This window comes from Trichosurus vulpecula, chromosome 4 (assembly GCF_011100635.1).
Source record: "Trichosurus vulpecula isolate mTriVul1 chromosome 4, mTriVul1.pri, whole genome shotgun sequence".
Taxonomy (NCBI): Eukaryota; Metazoa; Chordata; class Mammalia; order Diprotodontia; family Phalangeridae; genus Trichosurus; species Trichosurus vulpecula.
The window spans coordinates 370,379,682-370,397,137 of NC_050576.1; the positions used below are offsets into that span (position 1 = coordinate 370,379,682).

Below are 17,456 nucleotides of genomic sequence, written 5' to 3' on the forward strand. Positions count from 1 at the left end.
TTAGATATTATATCATGGAGGATGGCATTGGAATAGACTACAGAACACCTCATTCCAAGGATTACTGTTACATTGACTAGGATGAAAGAGAGCATGGTATAGCAGGGTGTGTCTAGTGTGACCTCTACAAATGACTTTATGAACACCACTTTCTGCTCCTGTTATATCCTGAGGAAAACCATTGTCTCAAAGGTTCTGGCAACCTCTCTTGTTCTCCTGTGCTCCTACTCCAGGGCATTTTATTTTTAAGCCTCAAAACTCCCCTTAGGTAAGTTAAACACACTGTAATAAACACCTACTTCTGTACCTATTTCTTTCCCCACTGATTTTTAGTTCCATTACTTCTTTTGAGGAAAGGAACATCTAAAAATGCATGATACACATGACTAGGGCCCAGGGTATGGGTGGAAGTGGAAATAGTCTTGTTATACATTATCTTGATCAGGTCACATATGAAGTATGATGTCCAGTTGTGGGTATCATATTTTTGAAATGACATCTTTAAGCTGAGGGCAATCAGGAATGTAAAGAATTTTGGGAATATGTAATATGTGGAGCAGTTGAAGAAAATGCAGGTGGTTAGAATGGAGAAGAGGCTTTGAGGAGATATAATAGCAGTCTTGGAGTATTTGAAAGGCTGTCATAGGGAAGAGGGATTTTTTATGCTTGGCACCAGAGGGCAGAAGTGGAAGCAAGAGGTAGAAGCTGTAAAAGAAGCAAATTTAGGCTCAACGTAAGGAAAGACTTCCTAAAAATTAGAGTTATTAATGACTCCTGTTTCTTGGCAAAGAAGTGATGAACTAGAGAATGTAAAATATATTCATCTGCTTTGCTTAACTGTATTTATTTAGCTATTTTGGGTAGTGAGTTAGTAAATAGTGATAGATATTTTAAAAAAGAAAACCTTGTTCTTTTTCTAATTATTATTAGAATAAGAAAAGAAGTATCAATAAGAAATTAAAATTCACAAAACCACCCCCCCCAATTCCAGAAGGTGACAAAAATAGCAATTTTGTTACCACTTTGTTGGATTTATTATAATTTTTTTAAATGTAAATAATTTTTTTGTATGAAGATGTCTGTTGACTATTGGTAAATTTGTAATAAAATGAAAATTTATACTGAAAAAGTTAAAAAAAAGAATTAAAACTATTCAAAAGTGAAAATGAGCTGCCTCTGGAAGTAGTGGGTTGAGTTTTATGTTTTGGAAATTGTGCAATGCTTTCATTGATCCCCAGCTGCTCCTCCTGAAAAAGCCCATCTCTTTAATACCAATATGTTTCCAGTGATGACATATGGTTTAGAATTTTGAAACACCACACTCTTGAAAGAATCAGAATTAAAAGAAAAAAAGGGGGAAAAATTCATGCTGTTAACACTGTTGCAGCTAGGTGGCACAGTAGATATAGTGCCTGGTTTAGAGTTGAGAAGACCTGATTTCAAATTAAGCCCTAGACATTCAGTAGCTGTGCGACTCTAGGCGAGTCACTTAACCTCTGTTTGCCTCAGTTTCCTTATCTGTAATATGGAGATAATGACAGTACCTCCTCTGAGCGTTGTTGTAAGGATCAAATGAGATAAAAATTATAAAGCGCCTAGCATAGTAAGTGCTCTATAAATGTTAGCTATTTTAAAAATCATTATTATTAACACATGACAAGTTGTATAAAAGATATGTATGACCAGAAAAGGAGATGAGCAATGATTCAGGGCGAGCAAGGGACAAGAATGAGAAGCAGGCAAATTTCTCTATGGGAGATTTCTGACAGATGTGGACAACAAACATACAGGGCAAGGAGTGGAAGAGGAGCTATGATATGTTGGGGGTGGGGTTCCACACCATTGAAGTCATAGATTTGACACAGCAGCAAAGCAATATGAAAAATGGAATTTTAAGAATTGAATGCTTGCAACATAACCAAGATCAGTGACTACAGGAAGTTAATAATTTTCTGGGTTTTTAATCCTTATATTCCCCTCCTCCCCCGAATAGAATTTTGCTTCCATGTATCATTGTTTATGGAGGTTTTCAAAGGCACAGGATTCAAGTGTGACTAGGAGATGTATGGTATTTCTGTCATCTGAAGATCAGTGTAGTTAAATTCAGAGAAGCCAAACATCAGGTCCTATGAAGGATGATGAATTTTTTGGCCATGGCAGTTCTCAAAGACTATTTGCAAGGTCCTAGAGGGCTTGAAATGTGCATCAGTGGAGGAGGTCCAAGTCTGATATGCAGTATCCTCAGAATATGTGAAATATCTTCATATATTTATTTGTTGCAGATTTTTTTTCTGTTTCAGGTAATATAAAAAGTTAGAAAATAAAGGGAGGCAAAAAATAAAAAGGCTGAGTGGGTTTTCTTAAAGGGTCACTGAGGGTAGAAGATATATTATTATATTTTTCTATCTCATATAAGATGGCCTTAAAAACTTTAACTAAAACATCATAAATAAGGTACCAGGATAAAAAAAAGTTATTTCAAAAAAGGAAGTATGAGAAATACTTGCCTAGAAGAACTATAAAAAAAATCTCATTCCTACGATAGAACAGAGTGAACTGGAAATCAATAATTTCTCATTTTATATCAATCAATCAATCAGCTAGATATTATTAAGCACTTATTATGTGCCAGTCACTATGCTAGGTGCTGGGGGATATATAGAAATAATTGACATTTGAAATCAGCTTATGTTCTAATGGGGAATAAATGAAAGTACATATGATAAATATAGATTAGTAAATATGTACAAAGTAGTTAAATACAAGGTAGTTTACTAGGGAGAGGACACATATTTGAGGAGGATCAGGACAGGCTTTGTGCAAAAGATAGTTTTGAGCTGAATCTTCAAGGAAGAATGGGACTCTCCAGGGTAGACATCAAGAGGGAGTATATTCCAGGCATTGGGACAACGCATGCAAAGGCACAGACAGAAAAAAAAAATATGGAGTATCTTATGTGAGGAAGAAAGAGAAGGCTACCTAGGTAGATGACAGGCCATGGAAAGGGATATAATGTCCCATAAGGCTGGAAATACAAATTGGGGCCAGCTTGTGTAGGACTTTAAAAGCTAAGCAGAGTGGTTTATATTTTATTCTAAAGGGAATAGGATGCCCAGATGGTTGAGTAAAAGGGTGACATGGTGGGATTTGGATTTAAGAAAAATTACTTTGGCAATAGTATGGGAGTGGGAAGAGAATTGAGTTAGAGCAATTAGGAGACTGTTGCAATGATCTAGGCGAGAGGTGATACAAGTCTGAACTAAGATGATAGTTGAATAAGTGGAGAGAAGGGGTCAAATGTGAAAGATGTAAAGCTAGAAACAGCAAGATTTGGCATTGGATTGGGTAAATGGGGTGAGTGATTAGTCCGGAATAAAGCTGATGTTATGAACCTAGGTTACTGGAAAGATGGCAGTCCCTTTAAGGGATGGTGGTCCCTTCAAGAGAAATAGAAAAGTTGGAAGAGGACAAGATTTATAGAGAAAGATATGAGTTAAGATTTAGACATGTTGAGTTTAAGATGTCTCCAGAACATCCAGTTTGAAAAGACCAACCAACAATTGGTAATGGGGGACTGAAACTCAGGAGAGAATATGAGGCTGGATATATAGACATGAAGGTCATATTTCATATAACCACAAGGCTCTACTAAGTCCAACTCTAATGCTACATTCTGGCATGGAGGTGGGTCATATATAATTTTAAGTTTCAGGTTTGGGACTTAACCACCTTTTAGTCTTGGGAAGAAGAACCAGTGCTACTTTTGTCTATCCATTGGATTATATGAGCTTTTGTAGGGAAAAACATTTTTCTTTATTCCCTTCTGAAAATATGAATGTTGGGATACAACAAGTGGTGTTCTGAAGGAACAAGCATCAGATTTATATTAGAAAATCTAGGTTTAAGTCCCAAATCTGTTTCATATTAGCAATGACCACAGGGAGGTAATTTTATGTCTAAATCTCAGTATTCTTATTGAGTCAACCACAAGAATAATAGTTGTGCTATTTGCCCCTCAAGTTTTGCTATTCAAATGAGTCACTACAAATAGATTTGTAAATAATGTAACATTATATAAATATCAGTTATTGTTAATAAAAGGACATGGATTATGTAAATAATCTCAGACATTACTCTTGAGACCAGGGTTCTCCTAGTGAGCTCTCTTTATCTTGCTTGGAACCAGGTAACTATGCTACTTCCCAGTAATTTCCAAAGCACTAAGAGTTCTGGTCTCCCTTCTTCTCTTACTAGAACTGCCCAGGGACCTTGGGCTCTGATAGGTGACCTTTCACTTTATCTTGACCAGAACTAGGTACCCACACCATTTGCTAGCCCTTTGCATTCTGTCCTGAGTTGCTACCTCCCCTTGCCTTTCCTGCTTAGCTCCTCTTTAAGTGTTGACCTTAATAGGGTCAACTTCAATAGGGTAGACCTTCATAAGTGCCTTAATAGAGGGCAATAGATCCCTTGGGGGCAAGAGCTTGCCTTGGTATTCCCAGAGCTAAGTAGCGATTGGTACATTGTAAGTGCTTAATAAATGCTTTTTTCATTCATTCAATATTATAAATCCTATCATAACACTTGTGGATATCAAGGTTATTTTAATTAGGACCTTAAACATCTAATCATAAAGCAAGGATATAAGGAGATTAGTTATCTTTAGGGGGAATACACATAATGCATATATAACTTTCCCCTCACAATCCTACTCCCTCCCAGAGGCAAGTAGGTGGGCAGGCAGGCAACAAGTATTTATTACTTACTGTATGCCAGACACTGTACAAAACCTTGGGAATAGGAATACAAGTTATCAAAAAGAAAGACCCCAGCCCTCAAAGAACTTAAATCTAATGGAAGAAAGACAAAACAAAAGGAAATTGAAGGGATGGAGGTGGGGGTGGGGGAAAAAGGTACTCGTCCCATAGCTTGGTGTTGAAGTGTGAAATGTCAGAAGCAGAAGGGAAAGGGGAATGAAGTTTGTAGGGCTGAAATCCTCCCCAAAATGGAGGTCTCAGAGGGACTCATCACTGGGAGAAGGAGGCCAGCATGTTGGTAATGGAAGAATTTCAAGTAACCACCAAACATGACTTATCTTCCCCATTTCACTCTCCAGAGATCAAAAAGCAAGAGACTATGGTCAAATTAAAAATATTAACAGTCTGATGCTCTCTTGTGACATTTTCCTGGATTTCTACCATTCTCCTTCAGAAAAGCAGAGGAAAAAACGGATGACCAGTAAGTCCTTCACTTTTTACCTTATTCCACTTTACTTCCTCCAAGAGCTATGCATTCTAATATTCTTCTCCAGACTTCAGGAGATATAAGATTGGAGTGGTGAGCAGTGAAGGAAGAAAAGATTTCAGAAAGTTTAAAAAGCAGAGGTTAGGTGTGAGGTGACTGCTTTATATCTAGAAAGGCTCTCAGATGTACATAAAGTTTTCTGACCTGCTAAGCTCAGCCCGGAAATTTATGAGAACAATGAGGATTAACTGGGGACCTAGAGGTTTCTGAATTTTTAAGCTTAGATATTTGTGTTGAATAACTGACACAAAATGACAGAAAATTCTCACTTTTTCAGGAACTTCTTTATTGAACACGTAGTCGTTTTCCTATTATCTTCCCAATTAGAATCATTGGGAAAATGGATTGTCTTTTGCCTTTGTTTGTACCCAGAGTACTTAGCACAGTTTGAGATTATAGCTAATCTATAATTATGTCTGTATAGTTTATAAATGCATGTGTTTACATACACACACATATAGGTAGTATTTGTGTGTGTGTGTATATCTATAGCTCTCTCTGTCTCTCTGTCTCTCTGTCTCTCTGTCTCTCGCCTTTGCCATGAAGGGCAAGCCTAGATCTCCTTGAGTCTTAAATTTCCTACTTTGTAAATGGAGGGGGAGTGGGCTAGATTTCTGGTCTCTTCTGAGGTTTGGATCTATGATATACGATCTTATAATTTGGTTTGTGAATTGGGAAGGACTTGGGATTTTTCTGAGCTAATTAGGAGATTTTTTGAGTGCCCTGGTACTTACCTAATACTGTATTTAGCTCTTGATAAGGAACCTTTTAAAATTGCTTTCAATTTAATTAAAAATTATACCAATTTTTGGAGCCAAAGAGTATTGTAGGTGTATCATCCAACCCCCAATTTTACTGATGAGGAAACTGAGGCCTAGAGAGGGGAAAATATCTTACCCAAGGTCATAGTTAATGACAGAGGTCTTTTGATTTCTAGCTCAGTGCCCTTTTCATTACACTTCACTCCTGCTAATCTCTGGAATAATTTTAAAACCACTCAACTGGAGAGGGAGGCTGACCCCTGAGCTTAACCTAATGGCTCATTTTTAATGTGAGACTCAGCTCCACTAGACTCATTGTTGAACTTCCTTAGATCTACTGTTTGCCCTCTTCATTGGCATTTTCACTGCATATGGAGGGTCAAAGAAATGAGATGAAAAATTTAAAAGTCTCTTTTGGAGCCATTCATTAAAATGAGGTCTCCTTAAAGCTTTGACTCTGTACTGAAGTGGGATGCTGGGCTTACCTATACATTTTAGACATCCAAAATAAAGGGGTTCTCTTCCTGACTAGCAAGTTGGTAGCAATGATAAATATAAATACTATACCATTTATTACAACTTTTCTTATTAGAGGAGATGCTCTGACAGCTATGGTCCATAATCCTGAGTAGGAGGTGAACTGGAAAGGGTCTTGGGTCCATTGTCCCTTTAAGTTGAACACACATTCACAAAGTGAGACTTTTTGGTGAATTAGGTGGCAGGAAGATTTGTTTGCACCTTTTTGTTTTTCTCCTTTCTGTCTCTTGAAGCTTAGATTCTGATCAACTGCTACAAAAGATTTTTCAGGTAAAAAAAAAAAATAGGCCAAGAGGTCTCTTATCTGTTAAGATAAGGGAAAAGAGGAGAGACTACCCGGAAGCTAGAAGGTGCTGGAAGGGTGATAAAGAAAGATAGCAGTCTAAAGGGTGAATACTTATGGCAGCACCTGCTGGAACAATATCTCTCTTTTGTCAATCGGGCCACAGGAGCACGCCTTGCCAGTGTTTCTGAGTTCATAGGAGCATTGCAAATGGCTGGGGGCAGAGTCCGCGAGCCTTTCAGGCCAAGGGAGTCCATTCTCCCCCATGGAAACAAAATAAACCTGGTATAGGGACTTTATCTGTCCTCGGGAGTGCCAGGCTTCTTGCTGGGGCGAGAGTGAGGGGCGGCGGATGGAAGGGGAGGAATCCAGGTGTGCCTCCCACCAGGGCGAATCTGTCCTTGCAGCAAAGTCCAGGAGAGGGAAGTAAGGGCCGGAATGGGTGGGAACAGCTAGGGATACTGGTTACGCCTGACCTAGGGCCCACTTAAGGCTCCTCCAGCCGGGTGGGACGGGCTTTTGTGGCAGCTGATCCCTTTGGGATTAACCCCTTTGCCGCCTGTAGGTAGCGGTGGCGCGGGAGAGGCGGAGCGCGGCGGCGAAGGAAAAGGGTGGCGCGGGTGCTTTTGCAGCAAAGACCAGCTCCTGTCCCCAGGGGGCCGCCGAAGGGAAGATACACATAGGTGGGTAGCTAGGTGGGACGTCGCTTTAGATTACCCCAGGGGGAGACGGGGAGAAATCCTCAGGTCTTGGTACCCTCAGTTATTCTTTTCAAACCTCTACAGTCTCGAGGTTTACCTGTTCATCCACCTCGCTAGTTTTCTTTCTTTAAAATCAGCAAACCTGGCTCTTTCTTTTAAAGGGTATAAAGAATGGCTTCAATCTCCCTCTTCCTTCTCCCATTTTTATTCCCTTCTCGGTGGCGTCGCAGAGAGAAAACATGCTCCGACCTTCAGTTACGATAAGGAACTAGGGGTAGGGAGTCCCGCGTGGAGCTTGGGGGAGGGGGTTGTCTCTTCGGGGAGAGGGGAGCATTGTTTGTGCCGGGTGGGAAGGATGGGTGACAATCCCCAGCCCAGCAGCTCCCGCTGCAGAGGCGGCGGCGGCGGCGACAGTCTGCTCAGACACCTCCTAGCTTCCTTTGGCGCTGTCCCCTAAGCTGTGTCCGCGGGACCCGGGGCGTGTCCTGGGGTCTCCCCGGGAGCTTGGGGCGGGGCGGGGCGGGGCGGTGCCTGAGAAGCAGGCTGGCTGGAAGCGGGGCCGAACGCTGGAGGGGGCTGTAGCTCTCCCTCTCCTTCTCTCTTCTCGACCGTAGCTTCCCCTTCCCCCCACCTTCTCCTTCTTCCCCCTCCCCCCTCCGGAGGGGGCTGGCTTAGGGGCGGGGAGGTGCGGCGACCGCGGCGGTGGGGCCGCTGAGTTCAGTTCCCGCTCGCCGGCCGGGTCTACCGGAGACAAGCTATTCACCAGCGTCTTTGCAGCCGCCGTTCCGCCTTTTAATTTTATTTGGAGGGGTGGGGAGGGAAAAGGGGGCGGGGAAGGAAAGAGGCACAGCCGCCGCCTCTCGGGCTTCTCCCGTGCAAATGGTGTTTGCCTAGGCGTCGAGCCGGACATGGCGACCCTGAGCCCGCTACCTTCCCTCTCCTTCTCCCCTCGTCTTTCGTCCTCCTGCTCCTCCCCTTCTTCCCCATCCCCGGGAACCCTTTAATGGCTCGGACCTCCGCCGGCCCCTGCCAGCTCTACTTGCGCGCGGGAGACGGGAGCCACCAGCGCCCGGGAGTATTAATAGAAAGCAGCCGCTGCAGCCCCAGTCCGGGAGCCGCGCGAGCAGCAGCAGCAGCAGCCGCCTCCCTCAGCAGTCCGGGGCCCTCGGCACGGGGGAGGAGGAGGAGGAGGAGAAGCAGCGGGAGCCCGAGCCCCGGACGCTGGGGAGTAGCGGCAGCTCCAGCCCTAGTCCCGAGACGTGGAGGTAAGTATGAGCTGCTATGGGAACAATGAAGGCTGTGTAGGGGGTGGGGTGGGGGGGCGGGGAGTCCAGGTCGGAGGAAGGGGAGGGCATCGGACTTGTCCCCGAGGGGGAGGTGTGGGTGTGGGGAGAGAGAGGGCAGCTGCCGCTGCAGCAACTTGTGGAAGTCTCTTGGCTACTGGAGAAAGCTGGGTGGTGGTGGTGGTGAAGGGCCGAGGAGAAGGAGATCGGACCTTGGACGGCCCCTGGAAGCGGGCTGGGGGTATGGGGCAGGTGAGGATGGTTTCGCCTCGATGGGAGACTGGGTGGTGGGTGGGGCTTTTTGGAAGCCGGAGGTTCCTGGGCCGGGCTGGTGGACACTGCTGTAGCATAACAATAGTAGGGGACTTCGGGTGCCCTGTTGGACTCCCGGGGCAGCGCAAGTATGGGAGGACACTTTCCATTGCTTTCCTTTGACTCCTCGCCAGAGGAATCCCAGGACGTTGGGTCGCCAGACCCTTTCCTTCTTAATCGAACTACCCCGCCCCCCATTCCCCTTCTTTGGTGACAGCATTGGGAAGCTTCTTCTGGACGCTTAGCGTGTAAATTTTAGACCCTAGAGCCAAGTATCAGGCCGATAGCTGTTAAACCTGATTGGGTGTTCTGTGAAGTGTCCGGAGCTTGTTCAGATCTGGTCGCAAAGTTAAGCTGCAGTCCCTAGACTTGGGTGACAAAGATGAATCTGGTCAGAGCACAAGTTAGATTTCATGGAACATCTGCCCCTTTACCCCCCAACCCTTCCTCCCCCTCCCTTCCACGTGTGGCAAACTTCTATCTTTGAAAAAAAAAATGGTGCACATTTTAAAAAATCTTTTGAATGTGATTTAAAAACCCTAAGTTCTGGAAACTTTAAATGTGTGATCCAGCTTGGTGCTGAGTGTGCATCTGTTTATTTTTAAATCAAAGGATAAATTCCTCTTAATGAGTCTGAAGTGCATTTATAGCTGTAATGCCAAATGGACAACTCATTGCTTCCTGCTGGTTTGGGGAATCTGTTCAGTGTCCCCCAGATTGAGCCTTACAAAGGAATGAGTTCCTTGTAGCCCCATGGGCTTGTTCAGTACGAGGACTGGGAGGGAAAAAAAAATCTCGATTTTCATCTGGAACAGCTTAGCAGTACACATAAAAGCAGCGTGGCTAGTGTGCCTTTTTTTAAAAATTCTATTCTGTGGTAAAAATCACATTGAATTTCCAGTTATTTGTTTAGCAGACTGGTCAGGAGAGAATGGACCTTTTCCTCTGTGACGCTTGTAATGCAGTATATGTTTTACAGCTCCTTTCTCTTGCTTCTAGCCCTTCTATAGCACGTGTACTCCATTCCTTATGAACCCAGCTAGGATCTCAATAGATTCCCTGAAGAAACCATAACTCCTCTGCTTCAATAAGCAACATAATCTTAGATCCAAAGCTGCTATGAAGAATCAAATGTGGTCTAGTTGAGCTACCTCACCATTATAGTGTCTGTCGGTTGGTCATTTTCTTTACTTGGCTTTTCCCATCCTAAGAGTGAAAAGGGCTTTGAAGGTTGATTTTAAAATTGGCTTCATTGTTAGGATGAGGCAAAGAAAGCTCTTTGGAGTTCTGTACATCTGGCTGCCTCCCCCCTACCTCCCCCCCTTTCTTGCTGGGGAATGACCCAATTTGGTGCCTGGTAGCCTTTTTTTTTCCTCCTTTTTTTTGGACAGACCTACCTCCAAGCAGTTCGTCTACTGGAAAATAAAAACAAACAAACAAAACAAAATTGTGCCCTTCAGATATGTATACAAGGCGATGGAAATCCAGACGGATAGGATTGTTCTGTATTCTTGCAACACATATCTGTGGCAAGAATTTGGTGTTGGAATTAGTTCAGCCATAATGAAATTGGCAGCTTGGTGGAACCATGAAGAAATAGAATCTAGTCCTGACTGAAACATACTAGCTTTATTACCCAGGGCAATCCTCTAAGGGTGTTATTGAGTAGAATAGTTGCCAACCTGCATTGATAGAGCACTTCCTTACACACAAGGGAATGAAGTCACAGGTACAAATTCCCCAAAATAAAAGAAAGAAATATAATAAAAAATAATAATATCCCACAGTATAGTTATTTAAAGTTTACAGAGCCCTACATACACATTTGATCTTCACAGCAACCATATGAGGGAGGTACAACAGGTGTCCTTAATCGCATTTTACATTTGATGAAACAGGCTTAGGGAGAGTAAGTGATTTCCTCATGATCATACGACTAGTATCAGAACTCTTATTTCACACGACCAAAAAACCCTTAGTTATCTACTTTTTATAATAGTGACATTACTAGGAGTTATTTAGTTTTGGATAACCTAAATTATCCTAAGCCTCACCACTATGTGAAGCAAGAAATACTGGTGGTGGGGGGTACAATGCTCTGGGGTAGAGATAACCAGATTCTAACCTCTTCAGATATAACTCAGAAAATCTGTAACTTCTTTGCTTAGTATGGAATGGAAAGAATCCAGGATTACTTGGATTGTGATGTAAGTTTTTCAGATGTTACTCCTAGTCTTTGCAACATTTGAGCCTGTGATTTTAGAGAGTGTGTTTCACTTCTAAGTGAAAATACTGGCATCCAAGGTAACTAAAGGATGTATTGTGGGGTTTGGTTTTTATAATCTCTTTCCTTATGTATCCTCTTTCTCAAAGGACCCTGGGGATTAAGTGCCATTGGGTCATATTAGAATACTATTGCTGCTCTACTAGTATTCCATCAGCTATGTTTAGCTATCTTTATTCATTTTTCTTCATTGGTTTTAGAAATTGCATCATGCTAATACTGAGACTGTAAATTGCACAAGTACTGTTCACAAAAAAATAGTTTCCAAGAGATTTAATTACTTATTGAACATTAAACAATACAGTGTACAAATTTACACTCCTCAGCAATCACGGTGTTTATGGATATTTGTCTATATAATTTACTGGGAAGTAAGCAATCTGAGAATATGATTTTGAGTAATAATAAATAATAAGATTCTGTTCCTGAAGTAAAGCAAGTTCAAAGAAAGAAAATAAATTTAATCATCATGTTAAAAGTTCTAGAAAAATTCCTTTTTAGAATTTCTCCAGAGAATGAGGGAAATTGCTTTCAGTAAAGATTCTCACCTATCTTTTTGGTAATGTGGTGATTAGGCTCTTTAAACAATCTATTTGCAAACACTTCTGTTTATGCAATGTGTTTTGAGTAATGCTTCTTTTACCTATTTGAGGATTTTGCTCCTAATAGTAGTGATGTTTGTTATTCTAAGGCTGTTGCTGCAAATGACTCAAGTTATTTGGCCCCTGGGCACACAGTTAATCTGCCTCTTGGTTGTCTATGAACTATGGAGACTGTCCACGTCTGTGGATTCTTTGTCTTCCATTCATGTTAGTTATATGCTGGTTTTGTTCAAATTGGGGCCAGCCCATCTCTGATTACTAAATTCCAAGTTGATCTCTATTTCTTTTGCTTAAACTAGTCCCTGATTGTGCTGCTCTGCAAAAATCTCCTTTTCTGAAGAAAGTATTTGATAGCATTTCTTCTTACCCTGCTGCCCACAGTGTTTAGATTACCATATAGAAGCTGCTTAGGTATTATGCCATCATTCATTTTCCAAATGCCCAATTTGAACTAAAATTAAGTAGCAAACAAAATAGCTATCAAAGACCTTGAGAAAGCAAATTTCTTTTAAAAATTAAATTTTTTATTATGAAATTATTAAAAACATGAACATGTTGGAATACAAAGAACAAAAAAGATTGATATGAAATATTGGTTTTATTACACACATTTATTTTCACTCCCAGCTCCCTCAATTAAAGGGAAAATAAACCCCCCATCACAAACATGCAAAACAAATTACCACATTGACCATGTTCAAAACTGTATGTCTCATTCTGAATTTTAATTCTGTCACTTCTTTGGGAAGAGATGAGTAGCACATCTTATCCTTGGTCTTCTGGAATCATGGTTTATCCTTGCAATTATGAGACTGCTAAAGATTTTTTTTAAGAGTTTTGCATCATAAGGTTGGACAAATAAGTTTTGGAGCCTTTTTTTTTTCTAAATACAGATTTCAGTTTTTACTAAGTTGTCTCAAAAATATTTAGTTCGTTTTAAAGTGGAGAAGGTTCTTTATCTAGAGTTTTTTGTTTTTTTTTTGTTCACTCTGTCTCTCCATGTGTGCCATTTAGGATCATAGCATCCTAGCAACACTAAAACTAAAAGCTTTAGTTGAGACATTGAAAAAAACATATTGTGTCTGGAGAACTTGATACTTTTGTGAGTCTGATAGGGCCAGCAAGTACAATGTGACTCTTAGTATCTGTGTTCATTACTGCCAGTGATCTTCAACTTTGACCTGTAATTTCCTGTCTATTAAAGTACTGAATGAAGATTGCCAGGTATGGCAGAAGATTTGCAGATTGAATTTATGTGGGAAGTAGATGAGTTCCCTCAATTTCATGTGTAAAATTGTCCTATGTGGCCATAAGTTTTCAAGAGAGATCTGGGTTGCATTTAGCTTCTAAATGAAGGAAAAGTCAGCTTGGATATTACATTATTATATTAGAGATAATTCACCATTATGAGTGATCTCTTCTGAGTTTACTTTATACAAGATTTTAGTCTAGCCTGATGGTTTGTTTTAAATTACATCACAACAATGGGAAAATGCAATTTTAAGGTAGTCATGTTGATTTTTTGGCTTGATTAGGTATTCACCATGATTTTAGAGTATTTAAAAACTAGTCTTTCATTTTTTTAAAAGGAAGTTTAATATTAATGCTGACAACTTCCTAGTACTCTGGGAAGTTGGAAACTAGATTTTTAATTGCTTATTATCTTGATTTATTTTGAATTTTTTCTACTAATATTGCTAAGAAACACATAAAGTGTAATTTTGCTTTTAGATGCCTAATTCTTTCCCTCTCCCACATCCTAAAATTGAAAAAAAACCCAATTTGTACTCATGGTTTTTAAATTAATAGTTTGTATCCTTATGAAATATTAAATATTGTAGAAATAACTTCCAATGATCAACCTAAGGGTAATGCCACCCCTTTTAACTCAGAAGATGAATGCTCAATGTAGCATGTTGTGCAAAGAAGTCTACCCTTTGGTCAGATCTGCTTTTTATTGCTGAATGATCTGCTGTATTAAAACCTTGCCAAAAGTGGTCCCTGATATTGCTTGTGGGGAAGGCAGTCTATTAGGATGAGCTAACTGTATTGGAGCTAGTAAAGGTCGATTGGCTTATTCAGATCTGAAAGTATAAAATATCAGTAGTCTTGTTCTATGAATTATGAAAAATACTTAGGAATTTGAGGTCAGATCACATTACATTTGAGCACAATTGTTATGTGCTTGATCACAACATATGATAATTTTGCTATTGCATCAATAAAACTGAGCTAAAAAGAGGTATAAAATGAAAATATTACATGCTTGTCTTAAAAAGACAGGAAATAGGAGCTTAAGACTGCAATCAAACAGACAGATGGTCTGAAAGCAAAAATGAAAAGTTGTTCTTCCTCAGAGTGCAGAAAGAGTTTGAGGAAGAAAAGGAAGAAATTATCTATTGATTTAATAGTTAGCATTTATTATAGCATTTTATAAATATTAGTCTCACAACAACTCTGGAACATAGGTGCTATTATTTTTTTTCATTTTACAGATGAGGAAATTAAAGCCAACAGGTTAAATGACTTGGCCAGGGTCATACTACTAGTAAATGTCTGAAACTGGATTTGATCTCAGATCTTCCTGGCTCAAGATCCAGTGCTCTATCCTCTATGCCAGCTACAGAAATGATGCCCCAGAAGTAATGTTACCTCTAAAGTAAGATAAACACGACCTTACCAGAAGTGTCATATCTCTATAAGCCTAGGAAATATTGTTATTTCAATTAATATTACATGATGCTTTAGAAGAAGATAAGCTGATAGAGATACTTCTGCTATAGAGTAGAATTTTGTATAAGATAGGCTTGTCTTCAACGTATTCAAAAAGCTTTAAACTATCATCTTTGCCAGTCTACTGTAAGGTTGAACTTCATAGTTGCTTTGACTTATATTTCTCTAATTTTATTGGTGATTTAGAACATTTTTTTTTCATATGGCTAACTATAATTTGGATTTCTTTCTTCTTTCTCTTTCCTTCTGTCTTCCTTCCTTTCCTTCTTCCTTCCTTTCCTTCTTTCATTCTTTCCTTCTTTCTTTCTTTCTTTCTTTCTTTCTTTCTTTCTTTCTTTCTTTCTTTCTTTCTTTCTTCTGTTATCAATTGGGGAATGGCTCTTATTCTCATAAATTAATTTTCTCTCTCCTCTCCTCTAAGAATTGACTTCCCTGGTTTCCTTTTCAGTCCCAATTAAAATTTCATCTTTTATAGGAAGTCTTCCCCGACCCCTCCCTCTTAATTCCAGTGCCTTCTCTGTTCATTATTTCCTATGTATCCTGTAAGTAGCTTGCTTTGTATATATTTGTCTGCATGTTGTCTCCCATATTAAATTGTAAGGACTATCTTTTGCCTCCCCCCCGCCCCCAGCACTTAGCACAGTGCCTGGCACAGTACGCATTTAATAAATGTTTATTGATTGAGTGATGTATCTGGGAAATGAGGTGATTGACAGAAAACTAATGGAAATTTTTTTCTTAGCTTTTTCCCTTCTGATTTTTAAATGTATTGGTTTTGTTTGTGTAAAAACTTTTAAATTTTATATAATCAAAATTTTTTTTTATCTTCACTTAGGCTCTTTATCATCAATTTCTTCATGAACTGTTCCCTTATTCATAAATGTGAAAGGTAATTTCCTTGCCCTCCTATTTGTTTATAATATGGCTTCTTATATCTAAGTCATGTATCCATTTGGACCTTATTTTGATACATGGTGTAAAGTGTTGGTATAAACCTAATTTGTGTCAAATTATTTTTTTTTCCCTGCAGTTTTTGTCAAATATCAAGGTCTCACCTCTGTAGCTAAAGTCTTTGAGTTTATCCAACTACAAGCTATTAGGATATTGTATACCTAATTTGATTCATTAGTCAACTTCTCTAATTTTTAACCAGTATCAAATCAACTTGTTTGTTCATTACATTCTTTTCTGAATATACCCCTCCCCCTCTACTACCCAGTGAGGCATCACTTTTAGTAAAGATTATAAGAGAAAAAAATCAGTTTAGCAAAAGCAGTAGTACATTTCTATACAGTCAATAGTACATTTCTCACATCTTGCCAAACTCCAACCCCGGATTGTTCCTTCATCTTCTGCCTCTATTCATAATCGACATTCTGTTGAATGGAGCTGTAAGAAGTTATGTAAATGTCTTGACTGAGTCCACAACCGATTTTATTATCTAATATCAAATAGACCTTCACTGCAACAAGGTAGTTCTTTTACTCCTCTAATTGATTCTCTATCCCATTCACCATAATGGCTGTTTCAAACCTTATTGTCTCTCCAAAAAACTCCCATGATACCCCTTTCCTTCTCCACACTGCCACATGTTACTAATAAGTGGAGTATTAGACTCTTACAAGGGTGTAGAGTTGGAGGTGCTTTTGCCAGTTTTAGGATGAAGGTTAGTGTCTTTTCCTAAAGTGGCACAATACCATGTTAGCTGAAGACATTGGCTAAGCCTGAATCTAGAAGTGATGGATGCTATAGTAGCTGTCCAGTAAGGTCAGCCAAGCTGAAGAACATCTTGGAAGAAAAGCATCAGAGAAGTAACTCAGTAGATGGACTAGTCTGATTGCTATGTTACTCAAGCACAGCATGGATGAGCACAGCTTGGCACTGGATGTTTTTGTTAACCAAGAGACCAATCCTCTCAACAGACTTTTATGTACAGTCTATAGTTATGGAGTTGTAAGCTGTCCTGGCCACATGTACTTCCCACATGTGTGCCTCACTACCCTGGGACTTTGAGTGTGTCCAATCACTCTATGGATACTCTGCATTATTGGGAAGTGGGGAAGTATAATTGTGAGTGGAAAATTATATAAATATGTGTTTGCTTTACATTTTTGGTAAATGTTTCAGTGAAAGTTGAGTATCAGTGGCTGATGCATTTATGAGAAACAAATTAGTAAAGGGTATAGGTATAGGGCTTTAGTGTCGATGGGAAGTCAACCACAAGGACTATCCCTTAAGTCCCTGAATAGTAGAATAATAGCTGGGTGGCCACCTCTCTGGGGCACCAATCCAAACTGCTGATGTGGGTTGGTAGGGTGAGTAAACAAGTCCCAGCCCAGGAAGAGAGACAGACTAAGGAAAATTGGGGATTGGAGCCACACATGGGCACGTGTCTTTACCCATATCCCTGCTACCAAAGAAAGGTGCTTCCTAGTGTCCTCCACCTTGTAGACAGCTATTCCATCTTACTCCCTCTCACTTACGTGACTTACTGCAACTTCCACTCCACCAGTTACCTTGCCTGAAACTTTACAGATTGTTGTTTGGTACCCTGGGAAGACTTCAACCTGAGTCAGATCATCTAGGAATTATGATTACCTGCTTGAACTTATTCCTCAATCATTACTGAACTCTCACCATATCATATCCTCTCCTT

At 40.1% G+C, this 17,456-nt stretch overlaps 1 protein-coding gene across 4 annotated transcripts in view; it reads left to right on the plus strand.

The window, feature by feature from the left end:
- Positions 1-7,446: 7,446 nt before the first annotated feature.
- The window catches only part of FARP1 (FERM, ARH/RhoGEF and pleckstrin domain protein 1), a 335,175-nt gene continuing 325,165 nt past the window's right edge, over positions 7,447-17,456 (plus strand). Inside the window, exons 1-2 of one of the 4 annotated variants that reach the window (XM_036754657.1) lie at positions 8,424-8,851; positions 15,636-15,689. The gene's annotated coding sequence lies outside the window, so the exon portion shown is untranslated. Of the gene's footprint in view, positions 7,569-8,126; positions 8,852-9,026; positions 9,122-15,635; positions 15,690-17,456 lie in introns of those variants that run through there. The other 3 variants (XM_036754656.1, XM_036754655.1, XM_036754659.1) reach the window with 3 other exon arrangements.